The sequence below is a fragment of the Paramisgurnus dabryanus genome, chromosome 6, assembly GCF_030506205.2.
Source record: "Paramisgurnus dabryanus chromosome 6, PD_genome_1.1, whole genome shotgun sequence".
In the NCBI taxonomy this organism is placed as follows: domain Eukaryota; kingdom Metazoa; phylum Chordata; class Actinopteri; order Cypriniformes; family Cobitidae; genus Paramisgurnus; species Paramisgurnus dabryanus.
This window is the reverse complement of record NC_133342.1, coordinates 35694780-35716021: the sequence shown is the minus strand read 5'-3', so window position 1 is coordinate 35716021 and position 21242 is coordinate 35694780. Positions and strand designations below refer to the sequence as shown.

At 38.0% G+C, this 21242-nt stretch overlaps 1 pseudogene; it reads right to left on the bottom strand.

The window, feature by feature from the left end:
- Nucleotides 1–1235: 1235 nt before the first annotated feature.
- Nucleotides 1236–21161, bottom strand: LOC135767355 (NACHT, LRR and PYD domains-containing protein 3-like; annotated as a pseudogene).
- Nucleotides 21162–21242: the final 81 nt, after the last annotated feature.

Sequence of the window (21242 nt, the reverse complement as noted above, 5' to 3'; positions counted from 1 at the left end):
AATGACATGGACTTTACAAAACTTCTGAAGGTGTCCTGTGGTGTCTGACAGCAAGATTTCAGCAGCAGATCCCTCAAGTCCTGTACATTGTAAGGCAGAGCAGCCATGGGTTAAAAAAACTTCTTAGGCCAGAACATCCACAGAATCTCAATTGGATGGCATTTGAGGAATTTGGGGGGCAGATTATGTCATGTTCCTCAAACTAGTCCTGATCTGTGTGGCAAGGTGCATTATTCTAGGAAAGGGGTAACCTGCATGGTCTGCAATGTTGGGTAGGTAGCATGTGTCCATAAAATTGGACCGGCCACCATCTTACTGTTGTGTGTCTTTGCTTACGTAAGGGATGTTAAAAAAATGTTTACAATTAAGAAAAGTAAAGCAATATAAATGCATTTGCATTCCATTTCCAAGTTAAGTTCCAAGCAATATTTGGCTGGACGTTATTCATATTTAATAATCCAAGCATGAATAGTTTTAATAAACAGAATATTTATTATAAAACTAATTTTAATGACAGGTTAAAACTAATATTACACCACAGGCTGTTAAACGCTTAATTTTCACATGCAAACAAGCAATTTCAGAAAAGCAAAGACAGTGAGAACAATCAATCAAACTCAAATTTTCTTTACTCAAAATAAGGCAGCCTTATTTTGAAACACTAACCCTGTTCCTAACCCCAATGTCGCAGGGGCAAAAACTTATCGTACAAAATGTACGAATGTGGTCGGACGAATTATAAGGGGCGATTTATAGTCGTGCGTAGGTTCTACGCCGTAGCTATCCATAGCCTGTGCGTGGCTCTGCATAGGCTGACGCGCACCTCACATAAATGTAACAGCACGTCAGATCTACGCGGACGTCAAGCACTGTGATTGGTCCACCAGAACCCCTCCCGTCAGGTAAAAAAACTGCGTCATAGGTATTTCCGTTTGTGACGGTGAAAACAAAGATGAGCCAAGTTGAGGAGTGATTTAACTCAAACTGCAACAAAAGTCGCTGTTTATGTACTTCCATCATTGCTGGTCTTCTCAAATTATACACAACAAGTTGCTATTTCTTCTTCGTTTGTGGGTTAACTTGTCAAGCTTCTTCTTCTCTGACGGCCGCGCTGCTACTGTGGTTACAAGCGTGAATACTGCCTACCAGCGGTTTGCGGGTGTGTTTGCACGTCAACGCGGAGGACGACGCAAAAGTATAAATGAAAGCCGACGTGGAACCTACGCCGTCGCGGCTACGTTGTAGGACCTACGCATGACTATAACGAATTAGCCACCTAAAATACTTACGAAATGCCATTAGATAACGTTGGCACCCTGACGTAACAGGAAATTAAGCCTTCAGCCATCTGCAGGGTACTAGGACACAACAGGTAGACATACCAAAACACAGAAATGAACAAGCTTCAGAACAACATAACATAACAATATAACATTTTATATTATAGTAAGAATTATTAAGTAAGTATTGAGTTGTTCATAAAAATTAAGATAAATATTATGTCTATGTCTATTCTACTCTATAAAGTCTATAGCTATGTCCCAATTCGAAGGCTGTGACCTTCTAAGAACATATTTTAAGACCGAATGAGTCACAGAAGCGCGACTTGAGGCTACTAAGGCTGTCCCAATTCGAAGGATGCTTAAAGGTGCAGTGTGTAAATTTTAGCAGCATCTAGTGGTGAGGTTGCGAATTGCAACCAATACCTCAGTCCACTGCTCTTACCTCGCTTTTGAAACACATAGAGAAGCTACAGTAGCCACCACCAAAAAATTGCATTGACGAAGACAACTTAAAAAAAGTTTGTCCGATAAGGGTTTCTGTAGAAACATGGCGGCACAAAATGGCTACTTCCGTGTAAGGGGACCCTCGGTTTATAAAGACAAAAAACTTCTCATTCTAAGGTTATAAAAACATAATGGTTCATTATAAAAAGGTCTTTATACACCTCTGATAATATAGTTTTGTATATTATTTTGCATTTCTGTCAAGAGATCCTTTTAAAAATTACACACTGCACCTTTAAAATGAAGCCTTAAAATGCGTCCTTATTTCTCTGCGCTGTTAAGGAGAGAACGAATGGATCCTTCAAAGCCGAGGCTATCCCAAGATTGATGGCGCGCCTGTAACAGCTGAATATAACAGCTATATATTTTTCTTATCACTGTTTTAGTATTATAAGTTATGTTTTGTGTTAATATTATTCTGTGTATGTTGCGTATATTTCTGAGGTTGATTAATTTGATATACTGTTGAATTGTTTAATCTACATCAACGTGTCATATTTCTAAAATAAATTTATAGTTTTCTGGTTCCATATTTCTTCTAATAAGTCAGAAACTTCTCTGTTGTGTCCTGCTGACAGGCGCGGTGGGGGCATGTAGCAAGTGACGCAAATTATAGGTCTTCCAAAGGCTAGACCGTTTCATTTCAGTTCTCTTTGCGGACTTCGGAGGCTGCCACCTTCAAAAACGATGTCTATTTTACTCTATGTCTATGTCTGTTCTACTCTATGTCTATTCTATCCATCCAGTTGTCTGTATACAGTAACCCTGCTGTTTTTACAGGAGTTTCACAACTGACACAGAAGTCACTGCGGAGTCAAATATACTAAATCCAGCATAAAGCGGTTCAGTGAATGTAGAGTAAAATGTGTGTAAGTGTGTAAGTGTGTCTGTGCCAGAAATGCTGTAGAAGGATAGAGTCCCGGCCGGCCAGTCCAAATACACTCCTATTGCCTTGGTGGGGGCTGAGGGAGCACGTACATCAATGGGTTTGCTGTTGTGCCAGGCGGTGAACACCTCACCAGTGCAGGAAATACTCCAGGATTTATCGTTTTGTCCAAAAAGACATTCACTCCTTCCTCTCCTGTTGATGTCTTTATATGCCACTGATATGCGAGTCCACTGCCCAGTCCATTCAGCCTCCCAGTAACAACGTCCAGTCAGACTTTCTCCACACAAAACCTGTTCATAGTGCTCAAATCTGTCTGGATGATCAGGATACCCCTGTGTCTCTTTTACACGTGTAGCTGTTTTGTTTCCATCAGACAGAACGAGACGAGGATGTGCTGTGTTTGGATCGAGGGTGAGATCACAGGCATCTGCACACAAGAACAGAGAACATTATTAACACAAAAAACCCAGGGAAAATAATGCAAAGTGTGTATGTAGACCTACATTTCCGCTGGGTCCTTTTAATCCTTGAGGGCTCTCCATGTTCCATGCTAAAAGATAGACACAATGATCAGTAAATTATCTGAAACATGAAAAAGACAAAAAGCGCTATATAAAACCAAATGCTATTCATTTAGCATAATTCGTTTTCAACACAAAACATTTAATTAATGTGTATATTAGAAAAGAACAGTAGATATATCCCTCATACTTCAGTTTCTCTAGCTTATAGTTCGGATCCTTCAGTAGATCAGAGAGCAGCTTCACTCCTGAATCTCCTGGGTAATTGTAGCTCAGGTCCAGTTCTCTCAGGTGTGAGGGGTTTGATCTCAGAGCTGAAGCCAGATAGGAACCGCCGTCCTCTGTCACCATACAGCCAGATAACCTACATAGGGAGTAGACAGATCAATTGTTTATTTTTATTTATTTATTATTTATTAATCTTGTATTATGAGTGCAGTCCTTTAAATCTCTACAGTGTGGTGCTTTATGGTACCATTTCTAAAGATAATCTATGCGATTTTGCCTAGCTTCTCTGTTAACTACGGCTCTGGGAACCGGCTTTACTAAGGAAACACACATGAGAATTGCAGCCGATTTTTTGCACAGCCCTAATACAGATTTGAAATGAGTCTGTAGTTGCCCAAATTTGACACTTTGTGTAAATTAACTCTTTCGCCGCCATTGTCAATTAAGAGAAAACGCTTCCCTGCCAATTACGAGAATTTTCAGCGTTCCGCAATATCGCCATTATCCACCAGGTGACTTCTGCAACTTATACAACACGGAAGTAACGCCTCACGTGAAAGGGAAAGAACTCCGGAGCTGTGTCCGAAACCGCTCCCTATCCACAATATAGTGCACTATATCGGGTGTCGGCCATTTTGAAGTGGTGTCCGAAACCTGAGCAACTTCATTCCCTACATTCGTTCACTACTTTTTACCCACAATGCACTCTGATTTTGAGGGTACGTGCGATGTACACTCGCTCACTCATATTTCCCATGATGCAACAGGAGACGAACGCATAAGTGGAATCAGCTAAAGGATAATGACAGTAAACACCAAAGATTTACGTTTATAAACAAATTTTTAATTCTTGTTGTCAGTTATTTGATAAACATGACCAATGATGTGACAAACAAAGTAAACTTTACAGTTTCACAGTACAATCAATAAAGCCACACAGGTGTAAGGGTTTATGACTAATCTCCGTGACAGCTCTCCGACGCATGGTATTTACGTCTTTGTCGGAAATCACTCACTCATTTTCGTTTCCTTATAGTGGACTCAATTGTCAAAAAAATAAATCTGATGTCGCACAATAACAAAAAATGCATAAAAGCCAATGTTTTCACTAATCTTTGACATTTATTTTATAATGAAAATCAGTCATTTTGTGTGTTTTTCCCAGTGACATTACTTATGAACTTGGCCATTAAAGAGTTAAAATCATGGATTTTTGTAAACATTTGATAGTTTTGATCAGTACGTACCTCAGTATCTCCAGTTTGCAGTTTGTATTTTTCAGTCCAGCAGACAGCAACTTCACTCCTGAATCTTGCAGGTCACTGTTGGTCAAGTCCAGCTCTCTCAGGGGGGAATCGGGGGTTTGTAATGCTGACGCCACAGTTTCACAGCACTTGTCAGTAAGTTCACAGTAGGTAATCCTAAAAGATGAATCAACAGGAAGGTTCAGAGACAGGTGTGTTGGTCATTGTTGTGTAATGATGCTGAAATCATCTGATTCACAAAAAACAATTTCTATCGATAAGTGGACTTGTTGAAGTAAAATGTTAGCACACAAAGACATTAGATTTTTTTCAAATACAGAAAATACGCACAGAGCTTTTCTGCAGTTCACCACAGCTGGTAACAGTCTCCTTCTGCCCTCCATTGATGTGTTGTATTTTTTGAAGTCCAGCTCGTCCAGTACCTCCTCTGACATCTGAAGTATGCAAGCTATAGCTGAGCATTGAGCTGAAGAGAGTTTATTTGAGTGTTTCTCTGAGATCAGAAACTCCTGAATCTCTCTGTTGAGGGTCTGATCATTCAGTTCAAGCAGACACAGGAACAAATTAATGGATCTGTCAGCTGAGAGACCTTGGTCATATTTAATCTTGTCATTAATGTAAGCAATAGTTTTCTTGATACTCTCTGAGCTCTTCTCTGTGGATGTGAGCAGATCCTGCAGGAGTTTCTGATTGGACTCCAGTGAAATTCCCAGCAGGAATCGAAGAAAAAGATCCAGGTGTCCAACCTCACTCTCAAGGGCTTTATCAACCACACTTCTATGCAAATTATTCAGCAAATCAAAAACCTTTAGCGCGTCCACTGTGCTTCGTAAATAACAGTAAAACACAAAGAAGGCTGCTAGAAACTCCTGAAAGCTCAGATGTATGAAGCAGTAAATTTTCCTCTCTTGAGTCACAGATTCCTCCTTAAAAACCTCGGTGCAAATCCCAGAATACACGGAGGCCTCAGTGATGTCTATCCCACACTCTGTCAGGTCTTCCTCATAAAACATCACATTACCCTTCATCAGCTGTTTATAAGCCAGTTCAGACAGTTTTAAGATCACTTCTCTGTTAGACTTCAGGAGTCTCTCCTCAAACTTCTGGTTCCTCAAATTGATTTGAATGAGCAGGAAGTTTATGTACATTTCAGTGAGCGTTTTAGGGATTTCTGCACTTTCATCTTGTTTCAGGAATTCCTGAAGCACGGTGGATGAAATCGAACAGAAGACTGGGATGTGACACATGATGTGCAGGCTTCTCACTCTTCTAATGTGTGCAATGATTCTCCTGGCGTGATGCTCGTTGCCGATTCTCTTCCTGAAATACTCGTCCTTCTGAGCGTCATTGAATCCTTGGATTTCTGTCACACTGTCAATATATTCAGAGGGAATCTGACAGGCTGCTGCTGGTCTGGAGGTGATCCAGATGTGAGCTGAGGGAAGCAGATTTCCTTTGATAAGGTTTGAGAACAACAAACCCACTGAACCCACTGTCTCAGTCAGATCTGAAACTTTATCGCCGTCTGAAAACTCCAGTGTTATTCTGCTTTCATCCAGACCATCAAAGATGAACACAATTTTAGATTGTTCATATATCTTAAAGTCCAGACCTTTCAGTTCAGGATGAAAGTTCAGCAGAATGTTATGAAGACTGTACCGTTCATCTTTAGTCAAGTTCAGCTCTCGAAATGGAAGTACAAACATGAAATCTACATCCTGGTTTGCTTTTCCTTCAGCCCAGTCAAGAATGAACTTCTGAACTGAGACACTTTTTCCAATTCCAGCGATGCCTTTAGTAACAACAGTCTTTATGCTCTTCCTAATCTTTTCCTTGTCCCTACATCTAACTTCATTTGAAGGTTTAAATATGTCATTGCAGTTGATTGCAGTGCCTTGAAGTATCTTGTCCTTTTTCTCCATGTGTAAAATCTCATGTTCTTCATTCACTCCTTTACTCTCTCCTTTTATGATGTGCAGATTTGTGTAGTCGTCTCAGGAGGGTTTGATTATCTTGTAGCTTGATTCCCTCAAATAAGCTCTCATACTTGCGCTTCATGCTGGTTTTGTGTCTCTTTATGACCTCATCAACAGCTTGAAGACCAGCAGAACTAGACCCTAGATCACTGGGATTTAGTAAGGGATGTGTTCTGGATCTCTTTCTGCACTGGGGACAGTCAAAGTCTCCTGAACCACTTGATTTTTTCCAGTGTAAGTTGATGCACTGCCTGCAGAAACTGTGTCCGCAGTTGATAGACACTGCCCAGATAGCAAAATCTGCCTGGCCCACCACTGGGCCACATATTTGCTTGAGTTCTGGCCCAGTTCTGGCTGGGTCCCCGGCCCAGAACTGGTCCACACACTAAAAATTGGATCAAACTATTAAATCTGGGCCAGTTGTGGCCCACACCCAGTAAAATAGATCTTACATACTGACTTGGCCCAGATTTGGCCAGCACACTGTTAAGTGACCTAAATTGTTTATTTGGCCCAGGTCTGGCTAGCACACTGTAAAGTGACTTAAATTGCTTATTTGGCCCAGGTCTGGCTAGCACACTGTAAAGGGACTTAAATTGCTTATTTGGCCCAGGTCTGGCCTAGACCCTTTGTTTTATATGGCCGTCAACATCTGCATGGTCCCTGGGCCAGATGTGGCCCAGAAGCTGGTAAATATTGTATATTTTTTATTTTTCAAGAAAAATACACCCATTTAAGAAGATTAAGAGCCTTTTATTAAAAAAAATACACACATCACATTAATGTGAATTAACAGTTAACAAATACATAAATATGAACATGTTTTAACATGTACCAGCAATTAACCAAATACATTGTAATTTTGAACATATTAATTCTTAACAAATTCAGTACACTTTACAAAAACTCAACAAATACAAACAGACATATATCTCTTACACAACACATTTTACAAGCACATAACCCACTTTATAAACAATTTAAAGGGATAGTTCACCCTTAAAATTATAATTTTCTCATAAACCACTTACCCCTGTGTCGTTCTAAACAACCAAGTGCTCCGATTGTCTTCAGAATACATTTTTAGAATTTTTTTATGAAAACCGGGAGGCTTTTGTCTGTCCCATTGACTTAAGTTAGTCTCACAATCCGTTTCCCAGAAAAGAATGAAAGACATCGCCAAAAAGGTCCATGTTCCATTAGTAGTTTAATAATAATATTATGAAGTGACAAGAACACTTTGTGCACAAAGAAAATAAAACGAACGATTTCAACAATTTGTTCTCCTCCTTAGTTGTTGAAAGTGTATTCAAGACCAGACTACAGCGATGCTGCTGACATCACCTGCAGCTCACGTCACTTGCTGATGTGGTTACCAATGTTTTTTTTCTACGCTCTTTTTTTTAAAGCATAATGCAAACATTGTAACAACACTTAAACAGCCCAAATAAATGTACAAATTACTTGGCAGCCTATTCTGTCTGTACGCTGGCAACTACGTCAGCAGGTGACGTCAGCATGATGCGCCGTAGTCTGGTCATTAACACGCTTTGAACGACCAAGGAGAAGAACAAACTGTTGAAAAAAAAATTAATTGAAATACTGATGGAACACTGAACTTTTTGGCAATGTCTTTCATTCTTTTCTGTGAAACGGATTGTAAAATAACTGAAATCAATGGGACGGACAGAAGCCTCCCAGTTTTCATCAAAAATATCTAAAAACGTGTTCTAAAGACAATCTAAGCACTTGTTGGTTTAGAACGACAGAGGGGAAGTGATTGATAAAATTGCAATTTTGGGGTGATCTATCCCCTTAAGCAATTACAGCGAGACAACATGTAAAACAAATTAATTAACATTTAAAGAAAAAAATTCTCTCTCACACACACACCACACACACACGTTGGCATATATGGTTTACTGGGACAATTTCATAGACACAATGCATTTTATACTGTACAAACTGTATATTCTATTGCCTTAACTTACCCCAGTCCCTAAGCCCAACCATAACAAAAATCTGTTGGAAGTCTTTAATCTATGAAAAAGTATCACTTAGTATTGTGTCCCTGTAAAGCATGTTTATAGCATATTAAACATGTCATTATACACTATTCCCTATAAACCACATATACCAACCCACCCGCACACACACCTCTCACACACAAACCAAGTAATTAAAACAAGTTAAACACATTTAACCAAAACACCACCACTCTTTTTACAGAACAAAACATTCTCCTTTGCAGACACAAACACAGGCGCTAACACTAACTGCTTTTCTTTTGCTAAAGTTGTCTCTTGCACCCACCCTCTCGATCGAGCCACCTCTTCATTGTCCCCTCCACAACTGTAAGGGACCTTCTCCGAACTGCATCTTTAAAATAATTAATCCATATTGTCATTGTGAAATCTTTAACATTTAATGAGCATATTAAAAAGAAATGTCTAATTTTTATTAACAAATAATTAACAGATATATTTACCAATCACTACCTCTATGAGTTGGAGGGTGGCAAATAAAGTCTTTTCCATCCAGTTGAGGTTTTAAGCCAGGGATTTGTCAGTCGCCCTCTTCAATGCCATGGGCAGTCTCGTACATCTGTCCCGCCAATAAGCCCCAACCAGTTAACCTGAAACAGATTTATAGTCTTAATAGTTGGTCATAGTTTCATACACACAGGTCATACAGTAGTTGATTGCTTATATCAAAGAGGTGATGCATGCTATTTTTTTGTGTGCTAATTTAAGAAAAGTTGTGTGCAATCCATAGAAGTAAACTGTTGTGTGTTTGTTGAAGTCCAAGAAAAGAGATTTAAGTTGAAGAAGATAACTGGCGTCATTGTTTACTTACACTGTAAAAAATTTCTGTAGAAATTACAGTTTTACTGGGTATTACTGGCAACTAGCTGCCAGTAACTTACTGTAGATTTTACATTTATGTTATTTACTGGCAACAGTTTGTTCAAGTTAAATGAACATGAAACATTTTCAGTCTTTAACTTCTACAGTAAGTTACTGGCAACCAGCTGCATAATTACAGCATTTTTTACAGTGTAGGGTTTTGTACATTTGCACATCGTTCACATGTCTCTAACACTTACACATCAAAGGGTGTGTAAATTCTTGAATCTGAAAATATGTGCCCTGCTGAAAAAAACAGCATACCAGCAAGACCAGCATATGTTGTGTTTTGGTGCTGGTTTGCTAGTGAACACCAGCTAAAACAGCCTCAAACCAGCACCATCACCAAACCAGCATTAGCACCAGCATCCCATGCTGGTCATACCAGCAAGCCACAGCATGTTGTGTTTTGGTGCTGTTATGCTGGTGACCACCAGCAAAGACCAGCATAATTCCCATGCTGGTTTGATGCTGGATTTTTCAGCAGGGTGCTCTTTAACTTCTTAACTACTTTAGCTCAAATAAGGTTGTGTGTACTGCTCCTTTTTATGAAGACATGAACGTGTGTCTGAATTCTCTGCTTGATTTTTAAAAACCTGTTAACCTGCACGAGGACGACGACTGGTTATTTACATCTTTCTAAATGGATTCAGCTTACTAACAACAATATTTAAGCTAACGTGATAGCTGGCTAAATGTGCAGGAAAATTCACGGTTTTGAATATGTAGCAAACAATTCCTTTTCATTGTTATCATGCATTTTTAACATATAAAAACTAAATCAGTGACTTACCAGTTATTGATGATGGTGTCTGTGTTGAACGGGAGCTCAGCTTTGTGCTCTGCTTGATTCAAATCATAACAGCAGTTGTGATGTTCCCGTTCAACAGCTAGAGGGCTGATTGCCACATCACGGAATCGGGCCGTGTACTGTATACTGTCCGTCTGAAGCATAAACATTTTTAAATTGCCGCCAAACAGCGTTACAACCGGCATGTGTCAGTTGCACTGGCATCGGGCCACATACTGAATTTCTGACATCATACACATCTTGGCAGTATCATATCAAACCATAATCGGTCCAGGCACAATGCAATGTAGTCGGTCCGACTACACAATGCCAGATTCGGCCCGATTACACTGAGACACTACTTTAGTAGACCCGGACTTCAGCTGAGTATGCTTACACTCGGGCCAACAGCTATAAATAGTGTTTACTACTGGTATACTATTTCCTCATCTGGGCCAGTTCTGGCGCATACACTAAAAATCTGTCCGGCTTTCAGCCGACACTGGCGGAAAAAAGCCAGAATCGGGCCAGAACTGACTGCTTTCTGGGTGGAGCACTTAGAACCTGATTACATACGCCACATAATCCGGAGTGAAACTGGATCAGATCGCTCTTCTGCACACTACAGAAACACAGCAAGAGAAACACATGTTTTTGGAACACACATACACTCTAAAAATGGCTGGGTTGTTTAAGGACACATTTTCAGTTATTATAGAAAATGTCTTAGATCTTTTAGTTAATCATGTAAAGATACAGGGTCAACTCCTTCAAGTGCCAAAAATGTGCATCCATCCTTCACAAAAGAAATCCAAAGGGCTCCACAATGATAAACAAAGGCCTTCTGAGGGTAATCCGTGCCATTTTCTTGTAGAAATATCCATATTTAAACTTTATAAACGAAAATAACTAGCTTCTGGTAACGCCGGCATCTTAGATTTCTCTGTATTCAGGAGAGAATATCAGTGTAGTGTACGCACTTTTCTTAGTGACGTATGACAAATGCAGAGGGCAGGGTAACACAGTCTCACCCCATGTCGTCAATATTTGACGACACTTGACCATTCGTCATATGTTGACGCGAAGGGTATACCTTTCGCATCATTTTTTGATGAACTGGGGACTTCAATACTATTACGTCCGTTGCATTCTCTTTCCTATTTTCTTACCATTTTCGCGTCGGTTTAGGGTTAGATTACGCAAAATTAAACAGTCTACGCGAAATTAAACAGTTGTCACCTGGCGTTGGGGTTAGAGTTAGGTACGCGAAATGAAACAGTTGTCACCTGGCGTTGGGGTTAGAGTTAGGTTTGGGTAGGGATGTCATTATGTAAATCTAACCCTAAACCGACGCGGAAATGGTAAGAAAATAGGAAAGAGAATGCAACGGACGTAATAGTATTGAAGTCCCCAGTTCGTCAAAAAATGACGCGAAAGGTATACCCTTCGCGTCAACATATGACGAATGGTCAAGTGTCGTCAAATATTGACGACATGGGGTGAGACTGGGTTGGGCAGGGGCACAGAGCAGCAGCACAGAACCCTCCATAAACTGCGTACGCTCTCATCTTGAATGCAGACACGACTAAGATGGCGGCGTTACCGGAAGCTAGCTATTTTCCTTTATAAAGTTTTAAATATGGATATTTCTACAACAACACCACACGTATTACCCTCAGAAAGCCTTTTTTTATCATCGTGGAGCCGTTTGGATTTCTTTTGTGAAGGATGGATGCACATTTTTTGGACTTGAAGAACGTGGACCCTGTAACTTTACATTTAATTAACTGAATGATCTAAAACATTTTCTAAAATAACTGAAAATGTGTTTGTCTGGAAAATGATGGACATATGATTCTTGGATGGCTTGGGGGTGAGTAAGTCATGGGTTTATAATAATTTTTGGCCGAATTATGCCTTTAAATTGTATAAAATTATCAAGTGCATCTCATCGGTTAAAGTGTGATTAATAGTAAATTGCTTTCAGATGAAGCACCATTTACTACATGCAGCCATTCACTGACAAGCTAGGCCATATAGTGTTAAAGGGATAGTTCAGGCAAAAATGATATTAAACCCATGATTTACTCACCCCCACGACCTTCAAGTCCAAAAAAAGTGCGTCCATCCTTCACAAATTAAATCCAAACGGCTCCAGGATGATAAACAAAGGTCTTTTGAGGGTAATCCGTGCGGTGTTGTTGTAGAAATATCCATATTTAAAACTTTATTAACGAAAATAACTACCTTCCGGTAGCGCCGCCATCTTAGACTCCTCTGTATTCAGGAGAGAGTATTAGCGTAGTGTACGCACTTTTCTTAGTGACGTATGAGCAGCAGCAGAGTAGCCTCCGTAGGCTGCGTAAGCTCTCATCCTGAATGCGGACGCGAATAAGATGGCGACACTACCGGAAGGTATTTATTTCCATTAATAAAGTTTTAAATATGGATATTTCTACAACAACACCGCGGGGATTACCCTCAGAAGACCTTTGTTTATCATCCTGGAGCTGTTTGGATTTAATTTGTGAAGGATGGACGCACTTTTTTTGGAATTGAAGGTCGTGGACTATTGCTGGACCCCGTAACATTACATTTAATCAACTGAACGATCTAAAACATTTTCTAAAATATCCGAAAATGTGTTTTTCTGAAAAACGATGGACAAATGCAACTCGGACAGCTTGGGGGTGAGTAAATCATAGGTTTAAAATCATTTTTGGCCGAACTATCCCTTTAATTATCACATGATTTGTCATTTTCAGTTTTTACAAGACTTCTCTGTGTTATTCCCTGACCATGCCGAAAAGCTATTTGGGCATTGGATTTTACAGACAGAATCCTGCAACCCAGCCAGGAACCAGGAACATCAACAAATCACTTCCAGGTACACTTGAGAATACAAGAGTTGTTTGCTGAGTATTATGACAATAAAGTTACTAATTTAACATAAACATGAATCTCTACAGAACCCAAGGATGATATTCCAACTCCCCTGCAAGTAAGCCTACGATGGCCCTTTATGGGCCCACTTAGGGCTATTCTAAGGGCCCCGCGCAGGTTTGCTCATTGGCAAAACGTTGGCCCTTTAGCGCTGGCCCTGCGCGGGAAGCCCTCACTTAGCCCCCAGGAAGCCCTCATACAGAAAAATCCCCAGAGTTAAATGAACACTGCTGGATGTATATATTGTCCCATCTTACAGAGTGTTAAAAAGTAACAATGAAGCAGAATTAAAAGCTCTGTTATCCTCTTTCTCAACATCTCTGTCTGAAATCTAAAATTGCATTTCACATCTTACTTTTAGAGTCATTTTCTTAACTTATGTTAAGATGTTGGCTGTTTCATTTAAAGTCACCATTATTGTGATCAGTGGTTGTTTTAATTGGACTTTGACTCTTGACCGTTGGTTTGATAGTGTTTTCTGGCTGCTATATCTAAGTGTGTTTAAAACACATGTTATAGCAAAGAAAACGCAATAGTAATTGAATATTGATGGTTGATATGTAAATAACATCAAACATAATCATTTAATAAACAGATTTATTAGTATAATTATCCCCCTTATCAGAAGCATCATTTTCTGTTTATAATGAAATACTACAGTGTAAGGTCCAGAACTCTCATAGCAGTTTATCACTCTGAAGGATTTTGATAGTTTGCACGTAAACATTAACCACTGCACAACGTAGATGCACAGACATCAAGAATCAGAGTATGAATCTCAACAATGGTGACAAAGAAAATGGTAAATAAAGGTCATTATTTATTCATGCCGCAGTGCATTCTGGGAGTCCTGGATGAGATTTGTAATTTGTTGATACCCAGCATGCATTGCAGCATGAAGCTTTTCATTTTATTGTCACCATCATTGTGATTCATACTCTGATTCTTGATATTTGTGTGTCTACGTTGTAAAGCAGTTAATTTTGAGTGTCAGTGTTTCAAAATTCTTCAGAAAGACAAACTGCTAAGAGAGAGCTGGATCTCATACTATAGTATCACATTGTCAGAGAAAGATCCTTCTGATTAGTGTGCAAACAATAAATTAATACATATGTTATTATATGATGATATTTAGACTTTATTTACTGAACTGACCACCACCAAAGTATCGCACTGTGCTATAACAAACATGTCTTAAACACACAAAGTTATAGCAATCAAATCATTGAACAATGTAAGAGTCACGAGTCAAGTTTAACTAAATCAAACACTGATCACAATAGTGGTGACTTTAAATGAAACAAAATCTCAACCTAAAGTAAGAAAATGACTCTACCAATAAGATGTAAAAATGCAATTTTAGGTTTCAGACAGAGATGGTGAGAAAGAGGATAACAGAGCTTTTAATTCTGCTTCATTGTTACTTTTTAAGATTCTGTAAGATTTGGACAATATATAAATCCAGCAGTGTTCATTAAACTCTGGATTTCTCTATGTGAGGGCTTCCTGGGGGCTAAGTGAGGGCTGCCCATGCAGGGCCAGCGCTAAGGGGCCAACGTTTCGCCAGTGAGCAAACCTGTGCGGGGCCCTTAGGCTATGCCCATACAGGCCCATCGTAAGCTTACTTGCAGGGTCCTGTCTACAAAAGTGGGAAGAAAATCTTTAGTCTACATGTAAGTAATGGAAGTATTGCACACTTTGCTCTGCAAGCAACCTAAAACACCCACCAGGAGTGGTTTCCCGGACAAGGATTAGACTAGTCTTAGACTAAAATAAATGTAGCTGTCAAGCTAATCCCTGTCTGGGAAACCACCCCTTAATATTTTGTTGGTGAACTAGCAAGTAGACATGTTAACAAGTAAGAATAGAGTTAAAAGCGTTAATGTCCAGCCCGGTATTTGTTACATATAATAATAGATGCTAATAAAGTGTTGGCTATATTAAGTAATAAGGGCAAGTCTGAAAATTGGGCTTACTGCCAGGTAGAGCAACGTGGCAGAATCTGAGTTTACTGTTTACAATGACTGTGAATCTGAGTTATTGGCATGAAGAAAGGGTATATTGCAAGGTTATTGAAATAAAACAAAAATGTATACATTTCATGAAACTAGATGGTACATTTGTGTGTATGTAATATAAATTGTTTGGTTTTGTATAAGTCTTTGCTTGCATTCTGTTTTGTGTTTTGTCTTTTTTCAACAGGTTGGGACCAACATGGTTGCATTCTTGTGAGAGGCTGAGGTGACAAAACCATTCCCTTTTGTCTTTTTGTCTTGGGCGATCTGTGCCATTAAGTCTTTGTTGTTTTTGACAGACAGTCACTCCAGTGGAGATGTTTTTAACTTTTTTAATGTTTTGGATATTAATTTTCCAAACCAGTGTGGGTGTTTTTGCAGACCGTTGTTTACAAACGTCCAAGAACGGAATCCCCTTCTATAAGAAGTCTGTGTAGTTATTTGTCATGCTAAAGTGATAAATCATGTTGATCATATGTTGACTGTTTTTACACTGTTCTCTAAAATGATTCTGATTGGCCAGTCGTGACATTCTACTACTGCTCAAAACTAAAACTCTGATGCTGCAAATCATTTTGACAGGTATAGTTTAATATTACACAAAAATTAAATATCAATGTTTATTAATAACGTATCCAACATTAAATTTACAAATAATTAAACCAATGTGTTCGTGACATTTGTCCTGAAGAAACTGTTGGGTCTTTTTTCTGTGATAACCTGCTGCCAATACATTATCCCTTGTTCAACTTGATATACTTGATCTAATTGTAATGTTAACTGGGCATCTGTCATTTTAGATTATGAGATATGAAATATGCTAATATATTTTTCTTTATTTTTTACAAACGATCGATTTATATGAAGAAAAGATGCTATAGTGATCACAATCCGCTGTAAATATCAGATCCGTTGTACACTCGTTCAAAAACTGCCATCAGAAAATGTGTCATGTGTCTTGTGACCGGTTGCATCATTACATTAGCTATAGAATGTGATGTGCTATCTGCATTTTCTGGATCAGATTTGGTTCGTATTGGTAAAGACGATATTAACTGTTAGTATTGCATTGTGAGCGAATCTTTCAAACATGGTAAGGAGAGCCACATTTCCAGCTGACGTCCGAGGTATTCAGACCAATCACAATGTACAGATTAGCTGGCCAATCAGGGACACAGTGTTTTTTAGCTCATTGAGCTTTGTATCAAATCAGAGAAAGTCAGGGATATCTGGAGCTACAAAAATGTAGAGATCATGGAAAATAATGTGGTTTTTTAACCATAAACCACCCAAACACATTGAATCATACCAAATACACAAAATAACGTTGTTTTTTAGCAATGAAATAGGTGCTCTTTAAAACATAAACACAGGCTGTATAAGCTACTGGCTGGGCACTATCTTGACGTTGTAATAAGTTGCTTGCAAAAACTAATTCTTGGGGTGTTATTTTTGGAGAACAGTCTCGACAGAACACACCATTAGCTTAACAATGTTATAAATTGCATAGTTGGGTAACAACAACCCACCATTGGGTAATTTTTAACCCAGTGGTGTGTTCTGTCCAATATTTACTCAATATGGGTTAAAAAAAGCCAGCCATTTTTAGAACACAATATACAGTAGTGCAGGACACAGTTCATATATTATAAAGAAAATGAGACATGAGCCATGAAGGAAATGACCAATATCTTGGTCCCAAACCGTTTCGGCTTATGAATCATTTTACAGTAGATACATCTGGATAATGGCTATAAGGTCTGTGTGTTTTACAATTAATAGGGTCTTGTCTTACCTGAGGTCAAGGGCCACTGCATCACTGAATATAGGAGGGGTTGATATAGACTTCACAGATACATAGCTTGGTTCTGGAGATGGGGGTGTAGAAATCTGCCTCCTAAATTTAAAAAGAAAAAACATAGCATGTAAAAAAACTTGAAAAAAAAAAGATGAAAAAAGATGAATATAGCATTGCATACCACCAAGTTAAAGGTGCAGTGTGTAGATTTAAGTGGCATCTAGCAGTGAGATTGTGAATTGCAACCAACGGCTCAGTCCACTGTTCACCGAAATGCATAGGAAGCTAAGGTAGCCGCCACAGGACAAACATGTTGTATACAGACAAAATACTGTAGTGACAAAACATGCTCTGTAGAGCAGTTTGTCCATTTAGGGCTACTGTAGAAACATGACGGCACAAAATGGTGACTTTCATGTAAGGGGACCCTCGGTGTATGTAGATAAAAACCATCATTCTATGGTAATAAATACATACCAGTTCATTATGTAGGGTCTTTATACACCACTGATAATATAGTTATGTATCTGATATTGCATTTCTGTCAAGAGATCCTTCTAAAAGTTACACACTGCACCTTTAAAGGATTGTGGCCAAAACTGGTACTGCAATCACAAGACTTGTGGCTAAAACTGGTACTGCAATCACACAACTGGTTCCCAATACACAACATGACAACATAAACATCAGTTGAGGGCTCCAACTCCACATATCCTGGCCGGACCACTGTTGTCAGTGATATAAGTATTTGACATGAAAATGATTTCTTAATGTCTAGTGACATCAGGCCCATTTTATGATTAATATATTTAATTTCTTACATACTGTTCCTTTAAGAAAAATTTCTACCTTTGTTTGCAAGTCACTGTTTCATCACTAAATTTAGGGGGAGCCAATAAAGACTCATTAGACTTCAAAGAGACACAGCTGAGATGTTCTGGAGATGTTGACCTCTCTCTAAGATCCTCTTCAGCAATCTCCTCCTCTCGTTCCATCACATCGGTTGTTGCTGGAGCTGCACATTTGAAATCAACAGTGATTCTTTGAAACAAGTTTTTTTAAAGACATTCAAAGACATTCACTTTTTCTTTTTTTTCTTTTTACTTTATTTTTGAACATGTCAATTCTCAATTAGGCATACTTGAAAACTGTGTGTTTGCTACAGGCACACAGTTGAGTTATTTTCAAACCAGTCTTGGGTCGAAAAGGGACAAACGTCAACCATTGGGTTAAATTAACCCAGAAAATGTTTATATTTGACTCAACAATTGGTAAAACCAACCCAACATTTTGGGTTGAAACAACCCAACATAGGTTATTTTACAACCCACTGGGTTGGGCTTGTCCCTTTTTGACCCAATGCTGGGTTAAAAATAATCCATCAGTTTTAGAGTGCATGATTTATCACTGCTGCTGTGAAATAAACATCTCATTTCGGCCAGCCTCTGGACAATAGCCTTTAAATTTTAACAACACATAATCTGGTGTTGGTGTAATGTGTCGTTTGGGGTCAGAAATGCCACAAAAATAAATAAAATGCTCTCAGAATGCATCAAATACAACAATGCTTTTTCCTTAATATCAGCATAATTGTATATACGTTAGATCGCTTTGTCAACAATTGAATGAATTCAATGATGTCCTCAGGGCCAACATTATGTTGACAACATTTCAATTAACCAATCAGATTTCAAAAATAAGTTTACATTTTGTTTCAAGTTTACAACCAGGATTAGCTGCTTCTGAACCATTTTTTTTTTACTTCTTATTTTCCTCTGATTTTAGGGTTCTGTTATGGTTAGGGTTGGGGTTTGGGTGGATTTAGGTTTTATTTACAAAAAATCCTTGGTTTAACACAATATTTGCCTGAAGACATCTTTGACTTGGCAAAATCAGGTCAAACTAAACACATTCATGACCCAACCCTGCTGAAAAAAACAATAACACCATTACAGAAAATTCTAATGGTTTCCATTAAAATACCAATAGGAACCATTAGCTTTTACCATTAAAACCACTACACTGTAGTGTGTTTTGGGCCATATTCCATTAGAACCAATACATAGAACCAATAGAACTAATACACATAGGTGTCATTTACACTGGGGACGCTGGGGACATGTCCCCACCACTTTTTGAAATGGCTGATTTTGTCCCCACCACTTTTTTAAAGCATTTGGTTAAAATGTTCTGAAAAATCAAGCAATACCTGTGCGACATACACTGCAAAAATGACTTTACTACTTTTTCTACTTTTGTCTTGTTTTCAGTAGAAATATCTAAAAATTCTTAAATTAAGATGCTTTCTCTTGATGTGCAAAATTACCTAAGAAAATAAGTCTAGTTTTTAGACCAAACATACAATTTAAGTGAATTTGTGATTAAAACAAGCAAAAATGTCTGCCAATGGGGTGAGAAAAAATCCTTAAATAAGATTAGTTTTTTCTTAAAAACTTAATTTAAGCAAAATTTTCTCACCCCATTGGGAGATAATTTGGCTTGTTTTACACTTCAAAATAAGGATTTTTAAGAAAAAAAATTCTTAGTATCTTAAATTAAGATTCTTTTTCTTGATGAGCAAAATGACCCAAAAAAATAAGTCGTTTTAGACCAAAAATATGAAATTTAAGTGATTTTGTGCATAAAACAAGCCAAAAAAAAATCTGCCAATGGGTTAAGCAAAAAATCTTGAACCTTTTTCTAAAAAAACACTAAATTCAAGAAAAATTCAAACCCATTGGCAGATTTCTTTGGCTTGTTTTATGCACAAAATCACTTAAATTTCAAATTCACTTAAATTGTATGTTTGGTCTAAAAACTAGACTTATTTTCTTAGGTCATTTTGCACATCAAGAGAAAGAATCTTAATTTAAGAATTTTTAGATATTTTTACTGAAAACAAGACAAAAGTAGAAAAAGTAGGAAAGTCATTTTTGCAGTGCACACTGCAAAAAATTATTTTCAAGAAAAAAAAAATCTTAGTATTTTTGTCTTGCTTTCAGTAAAAATATCTAAAACATTATTAAATTAAGATAAATCAAGTCTAGTTTTTAGACCAAAAATGTCAAATTTAAGTGATTTTGAGCATAAAACAAGCAAAAAAAATCTGCCAATGGGGTAAACAAATTTTTCCTGAATTTAGTGTTTAATAAAAATTTCAAGATTATTTTGCTTACCCCATTGGCAGATTTTTTTGCTTGTTTAATGCACAAAATCACTTAAATTTGATATTTTTGATCTAAAAACTAGACTTATTTTCTTGGGTCGTTTTGCTCATTAAAAAACTACATCTTGATTTAAGAATTTTTAGATATTTTTACTAAAAACAAGACAAAAATACTAAGAATTGTTTTTCTTGAAAATTATTTTTTGCAGTGTATGTCTGGTTTTGTGGTCCAGGGTCACATAAGTTGTGTTGTGTGCTTATGGTGTGTTTTTGCCTATTTTTATGCGTCATTATTCAATATTTTTCCCGTCCTGCTGTAATGTTTTTTCATCTGATCTTTTGTCCCCACCACTTTTCAACACAAACTGACACCCCTGCTAATACATACCATTAGAGACCAACAAAGACCAATAAACTGTAGTGGCCATATTCCATTAGAACCAATAAAACTCCCAATAAAACCAATAGAATTTCTGTGATGGTGTCTATTGTTTTTAAGCAGGGAAGATTGGCGAGTTGTTTTATCAATTAATTAGATCACCGTTGCGCACCTGTTACAAAAATGCGCGCTCATCAAGCTCCGCATTTATCCTGGACTTACTCGCGCGCTTTTAGATTTCTAAAGCATAATTATATAAAGCCACAAAAGGTAAGAAATGTTAACATAAACCAAACATAATCAGTTGCATGGTGCGCTTGTCATAGGTTAATATAAGTCGTAATCGCGTCAATTTAAACCTATTTAATATTTTTAATTAACAAATACATAAGTTTTGATTGTATTAGGGGTTAAAAACACTCACCCTTTCTGTGACCTTTCCTAAATTGAGAAAATGCGTCAAGCGCATTACTTTCGGTTTTGACACATCTAAATAGACACTGGTTATTCCAGTATGCACCTGCCCAAGCGCAGCTTGAAAAGTCTTATTCAATGTCATTGCGGAAGCAACACACCAAG